Source organism: Piliocolobus tephrosceles, chromosome 6, assembly GCF_002776525.5.
Source record: "Piliocolobus tephrosceles isolate RC106 chromosome 6, ASM277652v3, whole genome shotgun sequence".
NCBI lineage: Eukaryota > Metazoa > Chordata > Mammalia > Primates > Cercopithecidae > Piliocolobus > Piliocolobus tephrosceles.
Genome location: NC_045439.1, coordinates 114,865,282 through 114,878,951, shown reverse-complemented (window position 1 = coordinate 114,878,951; position 13,670 = coordinate 114,865,282). Strand labels below are relative to the sequence as shown.

Sequence of the window (13,670 nt, the reverse complement as noted above, 5' to 3'; positions counted from 1 at the left end):
TTTCCTACAAACCTTTTAAGAAACATCTTTCACCTCAGAAAGCTTAGGTTCCAACTGTTGAAAAATTTTAAATCTGCTTGATTTAAATTCATGTTATGCCCATATGAAAGTGAGTAAACAAATAATTGAATCAAAGAGCAAGCGGAGATGGAACTAAAAGCTATATATACATCCTTCAAAATTTTCCTTATTCCAATCAATAAAACAATGCTGCCTCCTCTATCGGGAATGCCATAAACCATTCTGATTCCACAGTTGTGAAAAGGTATTGGTATGCTATATGAATACACATTCTTTAGGAGATATCCTTGTTAAAAATGTTCTTATCCAAGAAAGTGTGATTGTTAATAACTTAGCCCGCTACTAATACAAAAATAAAACAGTTTATTCTGATGCATATGATGTAAATTCTGTGATGCATTTTCTGGAAGTACATACGAGAATGTAAATAAAACTAAACAAGGGCTTGATTTTCTTTCCCATGTAACGTATTCCTTAAACATGCATCAGATTAGCATTCATTTTTCTATGGGCTTGGATGGTTTAGATGAGGAATAATAGTGTTACCCTGATTGCATTACCCAGGTCATTGATTTGGGCCCAGTTGACACAATGTGCCTATACATTCGGATCTGTTGTTTAAAAGATGACATCACTGATAGTGTTGCTATCCATACAAAGTAGTGTGACTGAAGAAAATAATCCATGTATAATCAACAGTCCTTTGTACACAAAATCGAAGCTGCTTATTTGCTGGTTATCTTGCAGCCAGGTTTACACTTTTAGTAAAAACAGAAAGCAAAATCTCACATGATCTCTGATTGCTGCATTGCAAGGATTCCAACATTTGTTGACATTTGTCTGCAAAGCACAGACAAGTTGAATTGCTTCATGTTTGCACCTTTATGTCATTATAACTACTGAGTCTCTTTTCTCTCCGTCTCTCAGATCCATATTTTACAGGCCTGAAAGAAACTTTGACATACAGACCATTAGCTACGTCCCAGAATCAGAGAAGACTTTGGTGTCCATTTGTATGTGGTTGCAGGAAATAGGGAGGTCTATTGAAAATAGGGTATATGGTTCACAGAGATCTTTCTACAGTGAGGGTGTCTTTAACAAATTGGGAAACCCTTCCTGTGAGTAGAATAGATGGAGTATGGATGGCAATGATTAGCTTCTAAAAAATCACTAATTACTTTAAACCTTCCTATTGAGTGAGGATCTCGTGGATGTTGCTGTAGGTACAGTAATAGGCTGTGACTCATTTATTTTTTACTTCTATTTGCAGAAGGCAATAGAGAGTAGCCACCAAAGACAGCATTTTCTTTCTGTATTTTATTTTTTGAACACTTAGTTTCATTCTACAAATAATTTAAGAAGGAAGGACATGCATGCAATAAAATAGTAAGATGTGAATTAAAGCATTAGGAATAAAGAAACTAGAATTATGTCAGTAAGCCACAGTGGGGGAGGTTGAAAACAGGTAAGGCAGTGGTTCTCGCCTGGAGTGCTGAGATGATATAGTATGCAGCAAAGTTTTCACAAATATATAACTTCAATTTTTGTTATAAAACAATTATGTTCTTTGTATGTACATATGAGGTGCTGTAGTTTGTACAATTTGTTTCAAGTTGGAACTAAAGGCAAAGCATAGCATTAAGTTGGCTTTACAAGAAGATGGTGGTTCACTGGAATGTAAGAGAGCTTTGCCTTGTGATTGTATGAGAAATCATTGAGCAGAGATAATTCTCAAACATCTACAATACTGAAAGTGTACCATATGGATAGGGGATTAATTGTGGATAGGTTCTAGGTCCTCTGAGATGGTATAATAACTAATTTAGTGTTATTTTAACTTCTTTAATTCATTCAAGTTGGTTGCCCCAAATTCTGGCATTCGAAGTATTTCACAAACATGAAAAGTTGGAGAACAATTTCTAAAAGATTCCTTAGAGTTGATGCTAAGCTTCCTGATTGTAAATAGGAGAGGATAGGGAAGGGCAGTATAATCTATTTCATAGTCCTAGGGATAAACAGAGGTTTTCCTCAGATTTAGCTCTAAGTTGAGCCTCTTACCTGAGACTTTATATAGGATATGTTAATAAATACAAGTGCAGGCAGGGTGCAGTGGCTGACGCCTGTAATCCCAGCACTTTGGGAGGCTGAGGCAGGCAGATCATGAGGTCAGAAGATTGAGACCATCCTGGCTAACATGGTGAAACTGTTTTTAGTCTCTACTAAAAAATACAAAAACATTAGCCAGGTGTGGTGGCGGGTGCCTGTAGTCCCAGCTACTCAGGAGGCTGAGGCAGGAGAATGGTGTGAACCCAGGAGGTAGAGCTTGCAGTGAGCCTAGATCACGCCATTACACTCCAGCCTGGACGACAGAGTGAAACTCTGTCTAAAAAACTAAAAAATAAAAAATACAAGTGCAACTGGAAGAGGTAGGTATTTTATCTTAGGGAAGACTGGATCTAGCCTTCTAGTTTAAAGCCCAGAGATTTTTTGTTTTTCATTGCTTAGGGAGATAACCAGGTTCTGAGAAATTGGTTAACATTAACTAAAATGCAGATTAGATTGGGGTAGAACCAGAATACGGATTTAGTCATTTATAATAAGAAATATTGCCATGACATGGAGTGGAAATTCTCACACAGGGCATGGTCAGCATGTTCCCCCTGTGGTTAAGCACAGGAAGCTAGATCATATTCAGAAGTCTCTTTATTAATTAACTATGAGAAATACTCAACATCGATATGACCAGCATATTATTTTTATGTAGAGAGAGTAACACAGAAATCAGGATGTTGCTTGGTAAATGAGAACTCAGAACAAAGAGGGTGAGAAAAGTGTTTTGTGGAAGACACCTAACTATGACCCCAAGTACTAAGCACAGGAGATAGTGAGAAATATGCTCAACTACGTCCCTACAGCAAATGTAGTATTAGATTTTCTAGGGCAATTTCTTTAATTGTTCCTTGATAAAATCAGAATCCCTTGATATAACCCCAAAATAAAAGCAAGTCTTCAGATGTAATATGGCCTAAATATGCTAATGTGGCAGTCCTACTCTACTAGAGATTAATGCATGAACTTTGTGTACTTCACTTAATCCTAATCAATTTTCTCAACTGGGTTTTTGAGAAGTGTTGAACAATGGGATCATTCAAGGTTTAGTCCATGGCAAGGGCTTGTGGAGTAGGGTATTTTATATTATTGACCAAGACATTGTGATTTAGAGATCAAAAGAGCAAACGGGGAGGTTACACTGTATGTTGAAAAGGGAAAGGCCAAATTAGGACGTGCATTTGGATGAATAGCTATGCTGGTTATATATGAAGGTGGATTTAAGGATTTCTGAAAAAGCAGTTTTGTCTACTATAACATATAAATAAAAAAATTAGTTTCCTAAAGTTCTATGCAGTGACAGATATAATTTTGGCTTGGAAAAAATGTCAAAGCTGTTGTCTTGACAGAAAACAGATGGCACACTTTCAAAAGGTGAAGAGAGGCTGTGCATGGTGGTGGCTCATGCCTGTAATCCCAGCACTTTGGGAGGCTGAAGCTGGAGAATCACTTCAGCCCAAGAGTTTGACACTAGCCTGGGTAAGATGGTGGGACCCCCGTCTCTATTGAAAAAAGAAAGAAAGTCAGGCACAGTGGCTCACACCTGTAATCCCAGCACTTTGGGAGGCCGAGGCGGGTGGATCACTTGAGCTCAGCAGTTCGAGACCAGCCTGGCCAACATGGTGAAACCCCATCTCTACTAAAATACAAAAAGTAGCCAGGTGTGGTGGCTTGTGCCTATAATCCCAGCTACTGGGGAAGCTGAGGTGGGAGAATTGCCTGAACCCAGGAGGCGAGGTTTGCAGTGAGCTGAGATTGAACCACTGCACTTCACCCTGGGTGACAGAGCAAGACTCCATCTAAAAACGAAAAGAAAAGAGAGAGAAAGGAAGGAAGGAAGGAAGGAAGAGAGGGAGGGAGAGAGGGAGGGAGGGAGGAAGGGAGGAGGGGAGGAAGGAAGAAAGGAAGGAAGGGGAAAGAGAGAGAAAGGAAGGAGAGAAAGAAAGAAAGAAAAAAGCAAGGAAGCAAGAAAAAGTGGTGAGAGTAAGAGAGTTGAATGATGGTTGAATGAAGGGATCATTAACCAGGTATGTGAAAGGTTAAGGAAAACCATCAGGGGATAGTGAAGGACCCAGGGCTAGCAACAACAGGAAGCAGTTACCATTCTGAAGGGGTAAGAGTTTTCTTCAAGAACCAGCAAGAACCGTGAGTCACACTTGACAGGACCTGTGACCTTCCATAGAGAAATGCAGCCTCTGCCAAACTGCAACCTGTTTTCCCTTTCCTCCTACCTTCGATTGTCTGCCATTTCTCTCATTGGCTACACCCAGCTGGAAGTTAGAGTAAGCGTTGATTCAGTACAGAAAGAACAGCCTCCTGGGACACAGAATAGGATACAGAAGGATGGAGAGTGGATCTGAAAGGACACACTGAGAAGATCCAGGGCAGCAACTACTTCCAGCTTCTATGGATAGAGAGAAATATCAATACTTACCTTCTACAGGATAATTTAGTGGCAACATATACCCCTCATCTGTATACTCAGTTTCCTAATTACAAGGGGTTATTTTATGAAACAATTACATTTTGGGTGATAGCTGTAAAGAATAATTATCTTATTTTGTTTTGTTTTGTTTTGTTTTTCAGAAAAAAGTCCCAAATCAATAGGTATTTTATTACATAATGAAAATATCACAAATAAGGCCAGGTGTGGTGGCTCACCCCTGCAATCCCAGCACATTGGAAGGCTGAGGAAGGAGGATTGCTTGAGTCCAGGAGTTTGAGACAAGCCTGGGCAACATAGCAAAACCTTGTCTCTACAAAAAATACCAAAAAATTAGCCAGGCATGTTGGTGCGCGCCTGTGGTCCCAGCTACTTGGGAGGTTGAGGTGGAAGGATTGCTTGAGCCCAGGAGGTTGAGGCTGCAGTGAGCTGTGATTGTTCCACTGCACTCCAGCCTGTGTGACAGGGCAAGACTGTCTAAAAAAAAAAAAAAAAAAAATCACAAATAGGTTTCAGGATTCATCTGGCATCTTGTTTCAGAAGCTGGACAACTCTTAGATCTTATTCATCATCCTGCTGAACTGTTCCTTTTTCAGAGACATAGATGCCATCCAAAAAATTTCTGATGTCTTTGATTTTAACTGTTGTGTCTTGCTGAATCAAAGCAACTGAATTTGAAATAAGCTCCATGTCATTTCCTTCAAGGATTAATTCATCTTTCTGGGCTTGAGATACTGAAAAAACATTTATCCTCATTCGAACCCTGTGGATGTATTTTTTACCCAAGAAATTGTGGGTTTCAACAAGAGACCTGTTCTCCCAGAATATGATGTTGATGAGGAAGTGAACTTTACAGAGACTTCATCTTGTAATGGAAGCCCACAGTAGCACCCTTGATCATGTTCTGTACATGACTACAAATAGCGTGCATGGTAGCCAGTTCCTTTCTCTTTCCCCACCAGTTGTCAGCTTGGAGCCTCTTCCTTTTCTTTCCAAGGAGACTGAGTTATACATTGGTGTGATTGAAGTCCCTCTGCAGGGTTCTTCTGGGGCCCTTCAAAGTAACTGTGTTTCTTCAGAGTGATATCAACATTTTCTGGAATGTTGACAGTCTGATTGCTGAGAATGGTCTTCATTCTGACAGTACATGCCGCAAAGAGAGAATGTCTCGTCATCACATTCTTGTAGCCCATAAGGGAGCTGTGTATTCAAGAACAATTATTTTAGCTTAAGAATATGGGACAATTATCTACTGAGGTGAACAGATAATGCTAATGAAACTACATTTGTAAAAGTGAGGCCAGGCATGGTGGCTCACACCTGTAATCCCAGCACTTTGAGAGGCTTAGGTGGGTGGATCACTTGAGGCCAGAAGTTCGAGACCAGCTGGCCAACATGGTGAAACCCCGTCTCTACTAAAAATACAAAAGTTAGCTGTGTGTGACAGCACGTGCCTGTAATCCCAGCTACACAGGAGGCTGAAGCAGGAGAATTGCTTGAACCTGGGGGGCGGAGGCTGCCGTGAGCTGAAATTGCGCCACTGCACTCCAGCCTGGGTGACAAAGCAAGACTCAGTCTCAAAAAAAAGGTGAAATTTAGCTTCTGTCTGTTGTTACATCACACAAAAATCTTAGAGAATATTTAGGATAATCTGATTGGGCTTGTGCAAATTTCACTTTAGGGGTGTCCAATACAATCACCGAAAGACAGTCAGTCTTCCACTAGGGCATCTGAAACTGAGGTGTGAAAGGCCCATGTGAATTCTGGCTTCAAGACACTTGCCACACGCATTAAGACTCTGAGGGAAGGCCAGGCGAGGTGGCTCGTGCCTGTAATCCCAGCACTTTGGGAGGCTGAGTCAGGTGAACCATGTGAACCCAGGAATTCAAGACCAGCCTGGGCAACATGGTGAAACCCCATCTCTACAAAAAATGCAAAAATTAGCCAGGCATAGTGGCTCACACTTGTAATCCCAGCACTTTGGGAGGCCAAGGTGGGCAGATCACTTGAGCTCAGAAATTTGAGACCAGCCTGGGCAACACAGCAAAACCCCATCTCTGCTAAAAATACAACAATTTGCTGGGTGTGGTGGCGCATGCCTATAGTCCCGGCTACTCAGGAGGCTGAGATGAGAGAATCTCTTGAGCCTGGGAGGCAAAGGGTGCAGGGAGCTGAAATGACATCACTGCACTCCAGCCTGGGCGACCAAGGGAGACGTTGTCTTAAAAAATATATATATAAATACATATTTATATACATTATTATTTTTTTGTGTGTGTGTGTGTATGGTTGTGGTTTGAAGCATTTGCCCTTGTACTTTTGATTTCAGGCTCTTATATAAATCTGTTTCCTCTTCCCTCAGAGTCTTTTTTTTTTGAGACAGGTTCTCGCTCCGTGACCCAGGCTGGAGTGCAATGGCGCGATCTCGGCTCACTGCAACTTCTGTCTCCCAGGCTCAAGAGATTCTCCCAACTCAGCCTCTTGAGTAACTGAGACTACGGGCATGCTCTACCATGCCCGGCGAATTTTTGTATTTTTTGTAGAGATAAGATTTCACCATGTTGTCCAGGTTGGTCTCGAACTCCTGAGCTCGAGTGATCTGGCTGGCTCGGCCTCCCAAAGTGCTGGGATTACAGGCATGAGCCACTGCGGCTGGCCTACAATCTTATATTTTGTCATAGAGCTGTTTCTTACCATAGGCAGAGACTGAGTCCAGGAGTATCAGTCCTGTTGAAGTCCCTCCACATGAAAATATAAGACCTGGAAAAATAATAGTTTTCACCTAATAGCTGACTCTATATTTAAGATGAATAGTTTGTATAACCAGGAAGAAGATGGATTTTAGGTTGAAACTTGATATTGACTATTATTTTATTCAATTTGCTTTTTTAATTCTTATTTTATTACTGCACCATTTGTTGTGTTGCCTAGGTAACATAAACAAGTGCTTTTAACTCTAAGGCAATGATGTTTATCTTTGGCAGTCTGTAGGGTTTCCCAGGGAAGGCTGATAAATTATCTTGATCTTTGGGTTATTTTTCAGTTTACAGTGTTGTAATAACTTAGCAATGCATTCTATGACCTTTTGAATATTTGTGTATGTCTGTTAGCCTTTTTGCCAAGTCAGGCCAGTCTGTTTTTTTTTTTTTTTTTTTTTTTTTGAGATGGAGTCTTGCTCTGTCGCCTAGGCTCGAGTGCAGTGGTGCGATCTCGGCTCACTGCAAGCTCCACCTCCTGGGTTCACGCCCTTCTCCTGCCTTAGCCTCCCGAGTAGCTGGGACTACAGGCACCTGCCACCACGCCCGGCTAATTTTTTTGTATTTTTAGTAGAGACAGGGTTTCACCATATTAGCCAGGATGGTCTACATCTCCTGACCTCGTGATCCGCCCTCCTCGGCCTCCCAAAGTGCTGGGATTACAGGCGTGAGCCACCATGCCCGGCAGGCCAGTCTGTTTTAAGGACTTTCTGTAATTTGGGCCCCGTATCCTTTTTAGAAAGAAGTTGTGAAAGATTTTGAGTTGGGCAAAAGAGATTTGTGGATATTATTATAATGGAATGCTGGAGCCTCTGGGAATTACCTAGTCCTATAGGGCTATCTTACATGGCTTACTTATCTTTGACCAGGCTGTCTTACAACCCTACAGAGATAGAACTAAACTTCTATCTTCAAATCATTCCTATCTATAAAAATGTAAAATTGTCTTTAGTGGAATGAAACTGATTATTACTCTGTGGATATTGCCTAGTTTTGCATCCATTTGAAGTTCATTTCAGCCTTCGTTCTTTACCTGATTATAAATGTGTAATTCTCTCTCTCTCTCTCTCTTTTTTTTTTGAGGCAGAATCTCGCTCTGTCACCCAGTCCGGAGTGCAGTGGCACCATCTTGGCTCGCGGCAACTTCTACCTCTGGGTTTTGGTGATTCTTGTGCCTCAGCCGCCCAAGTAGCTGGGATTATAGGTGTGCACCACCATGCCCAGCTATTTTTTTTTTTTTTTCATAGAGATGGGGATTTGCCATATTGGCCAGCCTGGTCTTGAACTCCTGGCTTCAAGTGATCCACCTGCCTTGGCCTCCCAAAGGGCTGGGATTACAGGCATAAGCCCCTGTGCCCTGCCCTCTCTCGCATCTCTTTTTTTAAGCTTTTTACTTTTGAATAGGGTTAGGTTTAGATTTACAGAAAAGTTGAAAGATAATAGAGAGTTCTCATATACCCCTGCCTAGTTTCCCCTACTGTTAACACCTCAAATTACTATGGTACATTTGTCACAACCAAGGAACAAGTATTCCATACTTTAATTAATTCCATGCTTTATTCAGATTTCACTAAAGTCCTTTATCTGGATCCCATCCAGGATGCCACGTTGTTAGTGATGGCAAATCCATACAAGTCTGCAGCAACCTCAATTCTTACCTCCTCAGAAGAACGAATTGACCGAGGGGCATAAGGCAGAGTGAGAGACTGAGGCAAGTTTTAGGGCAGGAGTGAAAGTTTATTAAAAAGTTTTAGGGCAGGAATGAAAGGAAGTAAAGTACACTTGGAAGAGGGCGAAGCGGGCAACTCGAGAGAGTTAAGTGCATGGTTTGACCTTTGACTTAGGGTTTTATATGTTGGCATACTTACTGGGTCTTATGTCCTTCTCCCCTGATTCTTTCCTTGGGGTGTGCTGTACACATAAGCAGTGACCTGCCAGCTCTTGGAAGGGGCCCCATGCGCAACGTGTTTACTGGAGTTGTACGCGTGCTCACCTGAAGTATTCTTCCCTTAGCAGTCAAATGTTCCTAGAAGGTCATGTACCAGATAAACTCTGCCACTGTGCACCCCCCCCCTTTTTTTTTTAGACAGAGTCTGGCTCTGTCGCCCAGACTGGAGTGCAGTGGCTCGATCTCGGCTCACTGCAAGCTCTGCCTCCCAGGTTCATGCCATTCTCCTGCCTCAGTCTCCCGAGTAGCTGGGACTACAGGTGCCTACCACCATGCCTGGCTAATTCACTGTACCTCTTTAGTGTACATGCCTGAACCCAGTTGCCCAACTCCTGAGATCTCCTTTTTTTTTTGAGTTTGAGTTTTGCTCTTGTCACCCAGGCTGGAGTATAATGGCGCGATCTCAACTCACTGCAACCTCTGTCTCCTGGGTTTGAGTGATTCTCCCGCAGCCTCCTGAGTAGCTGGAACTACAGGCATGTAGTCCTGCCACCACGCCTGGCTAATTTTTCTATCTTTAGTAAAGACAGAGTTTCACCATGTTGGCCAGGCTGGTCTCCAACTCCTAACCTCAGGTGATCCGCCGCTTTGGCCTCCCAAAGTGCTTGGATTACAGGATTGAGGCACTGCACCCAGACTTGAGATTTTATCAGGCAGTTGCTGATAACCAGTTTCAGGTTTTTTCTATCTATTGGGAGACTGCCTTTCCCTGGCACTGGCTGCAGCCAATTATTATTATTATTAATTTATTATTGTTACAGTGTAACAACTGACCCATCACCTAATGGTGGACTGACATTCCTGGTTGGGGAGGCCCCTCCTCTGCCCTGTTCATTTCTGACTTGCTACCTACAGTAACAACATTACATTTAGTGATCATGTTTCTTTAGGCTGTGACAGTTTCTCAGACTTTCCTTGTTTTTAATGACCTTGACAATTTTGAGGCACACTGGTCAGGTATATTGTAAGATAACCCTCTATTGGAATTGGATTTTTTTCAATATACATACATTATATATGTATGTAACCTCTATAATTACACAGAGATTATAGATCTTTGGAGGCAGATCACAGAGGTGAAGTGCCATTTTTAACACATTATTTACCAGATAAACTCTGCCACTGTGTACATGCTGTCAACTGTCAGCAAGAGTACATGCTGTCAACTGTCTTACTGCTGATGATGTTGACCTTGATCACCTGGCTAAGGTAGTGTTTGTGGGGTTTCTCCTCTATACATTTACACCTCCTCTCTCTCATACTTTACACTTTGGAAGCAGATCAGTAAACACAGCTCCTACTCAAGGGGTGAGAAGTTAAAATCCATCTCTTTATGTCAGGAGTATCTATATAGATTACTAGGAATTCTTAATCACAAAAGATTCAAGCTGGAGTGCAGAGGCATAATTTTAGCTTACTGCAACCTCTACTCCTGGGCTAAAGCGATCCTCCCACCTCAGCCTCCCTAGCAGCTAGGACTACGGGTGTGTGCTACTGCATCTGGCTAATATTTAAAAAATATTTTATAGAGATAAGGTTTGCTATGTTACCCAGGCTCATCTTGAACTCCTGGCCTCAAGCGATCCTCTCACCTCGGCCTCCCAAAGCACTAAGATTACAGACGTGAGCCACTGTACCCAGTGTTTGAGTTCTCCTTTGAACCGGTTGTTCTGTATTTCTGGTTCTCTCCTTATTGAGTTAAATATTAATGAAAAAAATTGATACATGTTGATTTTATATTTGTATGACAGTACTGATTTTAATCTCTTTTAAAATTTATTTTTTCATATCTTTCTTCCTTCATACCTTACTCTTCACTTCTCTTTTTCTGTATTGTTCGCAATAGCCTTTTTAATAAACTGGTAAATGGAAGTGTTTCCCTGAGTTCTGTGAGGCACTCCAGCAAATTAATTGAACCCAAAGAGAGGGTCATGGGAATCCCAACTTGAAGCTGGTCAGTCAGAAGTTCCAGAGGCTCAGACTTGTGACCAGTGTGTTGGGAAGGGCAGTCTTGGGGACTGAAGTGTCAATCTGCAGGATCTGACACTATCTCTGGATATTGAGCTTTGGAACTGAATTAGAGGACACCTAGCTGGTATCTGCTGTTTGGTGTGTGGGGAAAATATCACCACACATTGGTCACAGAAATCTGTGTTGATGATTGTTGTTGTAGTGTGAGAGTAGAAGTAAAACACGGTTAGAGTTTTCCCTTCACAAAATACTTGACCATATTTTCCATCTTCTTTCCAATTTCTGCCAGGGCTCCCCATTGGCAAAACCAAACCAGAAAGCATGGAGACCCATTGATATAATCCATAGAGGCCATCCTCCCAGAACAGAGAGTAGTGTAGAAAATGCTTGGTGTGGATCTGGTGGACAAGCAAGACATATCTAATACATTGATTTAAAAGGCCTCAAAGTCTACAATGAGGACTCTTGTGTCATCTTTTTGTTGGAAGATGATAGCTAGGAATACGAAGAAAGAGATGACTACAGTTAATGTTTCTGATGGAAATCTTTAATTTCTCAAAGAGTTTAGAGAAGGAAAAAAAAAATTTTGAGACAGAGTTTCACCCTTTTGCCCAGGCTGGGTTGCAATGGCACAATCACAGTTCACTGCAGCCTCAACCTCCCAGGCTCAAGTGATTCTCCCACTTCAGCCTCACAAGTAGCTGGGACTATAGATATGCACAACCATGCCCAGCTAATTTTTGTATTTTTGGTAGGAATGGGGTTTTGTCATGTTGCCCAGGCTGGTCGTGAACTCCTGGGTTCAAGCAATCTGCCTGCCTTGCCCTCCCAAAGTGCTGGGATTACAGGTGTGAGCCATTGCCTCCAGCCAAGAAGTAAAATTTGACTTAGTGAATCAAGGTCCTTGACTTCCCCATTCCCTTCTTTATTTCAGCCACTGGGAATATAGCAAGACATCAGAGGAGAATGACTGCTGGGATCCTATTCTTGGTGAGAATGCCCCTGACATGGCCCAATTTGTCATGGCAGGAAGAGGTGGAGCCGCTGCCTTCAAGGGATTGTGCAGACTTGAATAAGAGACATATTAGTAGGGACCACTAAGAACCTAAGTCCTTAAGGCTGTTCTGCAATTCTCTCGACTGTGGAGGAAGGGATTTGGAATCAGATTTGATTTGATAAAGAAAAAATAATGAACTATTTTTATGAAAACTAAATAATTGAAAGTTGTCAAAGATTATGACAGAGAAGTCTATCATGGCTGACTCCATCTTGTTTCTAGCTTCACAGGCTGCTTGTCCTTGCTCATTCTTTGGTGTAGGCAAAGCTGACCATGGTTTAATTTTGAAGTAAGGGTGATAATAATGTCTCCTTAAAATTAACCCCCTTCTTGCTCAGGAACCAAAATTGCCTTTGTAAAACCAATGGAAGACCAAGAGGTTAGGATTATGGGAGGGGCCTGAATTCTGCTAAAATGTAGGTATAGCTAAACAATAACCATCCATTGTCTCGTAGTTTGCCCTTTTATAATCCCTTGCTGCTCAAGACTCATGTGGCCAGAGGTCGCAAGATTTTGTGACTTCCCCAATTGCTCCTGTAGATAAAATCATTATGGTAGAATCTAAGATTAGTCTTTTGAGACGTTTTTCAGACTTTTGCATTCTAGCAACTGACTGACTCCACTTGGACCTGGAACTCATGACTCAACTGGTCCCGTGGCTCCTATCCAGAAGTGGACTCGGTGCACGAGGACCATTTTCTACACGAATATGATTTCATCCCCAACCAATCAGCATCGCCCATTCCCTAACCTCATGCCCACCGAATTATCCTAGCTTCTGAGTTCTTGGGGAGACTGATTTGGTAATAACTCCCAGTCCTACCACTTGGCTAGCTCTGCATTAATAAAACTCTTTCTTTACTGTAATACTGAGTTCTCAGTGAATTGGTTTTGTCTGTGCAGTGGGCAGGGAGAAGCTGTTGAGCGATTACATTATTGTCTTTGAGTCTTATAACTAAGTGAAGTTAATACTGACTGCACAATAAAATAAATGAATAATAGAGATTTTAATAATTAATTGTTCATATAGCCTATATCTTAAATTGCATTTACTTGAGATGAACAAGGGTGAACAGTATTATTAAATGACAGCTCCCTGATTGTTTGCTCCTTTTGGCAGGTGAAGCAAAACAACAAGCTTGAGGGACGACATCCCTCAAATCCCACAAATACAGAAAAAAATTCCAACTTCAGAATTAATTAAAAACTGCATTTGTGTATTTATTCAATTTTAATAAATAGTTATTCATTATTCCACCCTGAGCTAGGTGTTGGAGATAGATGAGAAATAAGATGCCGTTCTTACAGTCAGTTTAGAGAAAAAACAAGGAAAATAAGGAATAACGTTAGAAAAAACTCTTATTT

General features: G+C 41.6%; 1 pseudogene; it reads right to left on the bottom strand.

The window, feature by feature from the left end:
• Positions 1-5,134: 5,134 nt before the first annotated feature.
• LOC111552853 lies at positions 5,135-5,709 on the bottom strand (annotated as a pseudogene).
• Between the last annotated feature and the right edge of the window lie 7,961 nt (positions 5,710-13,670).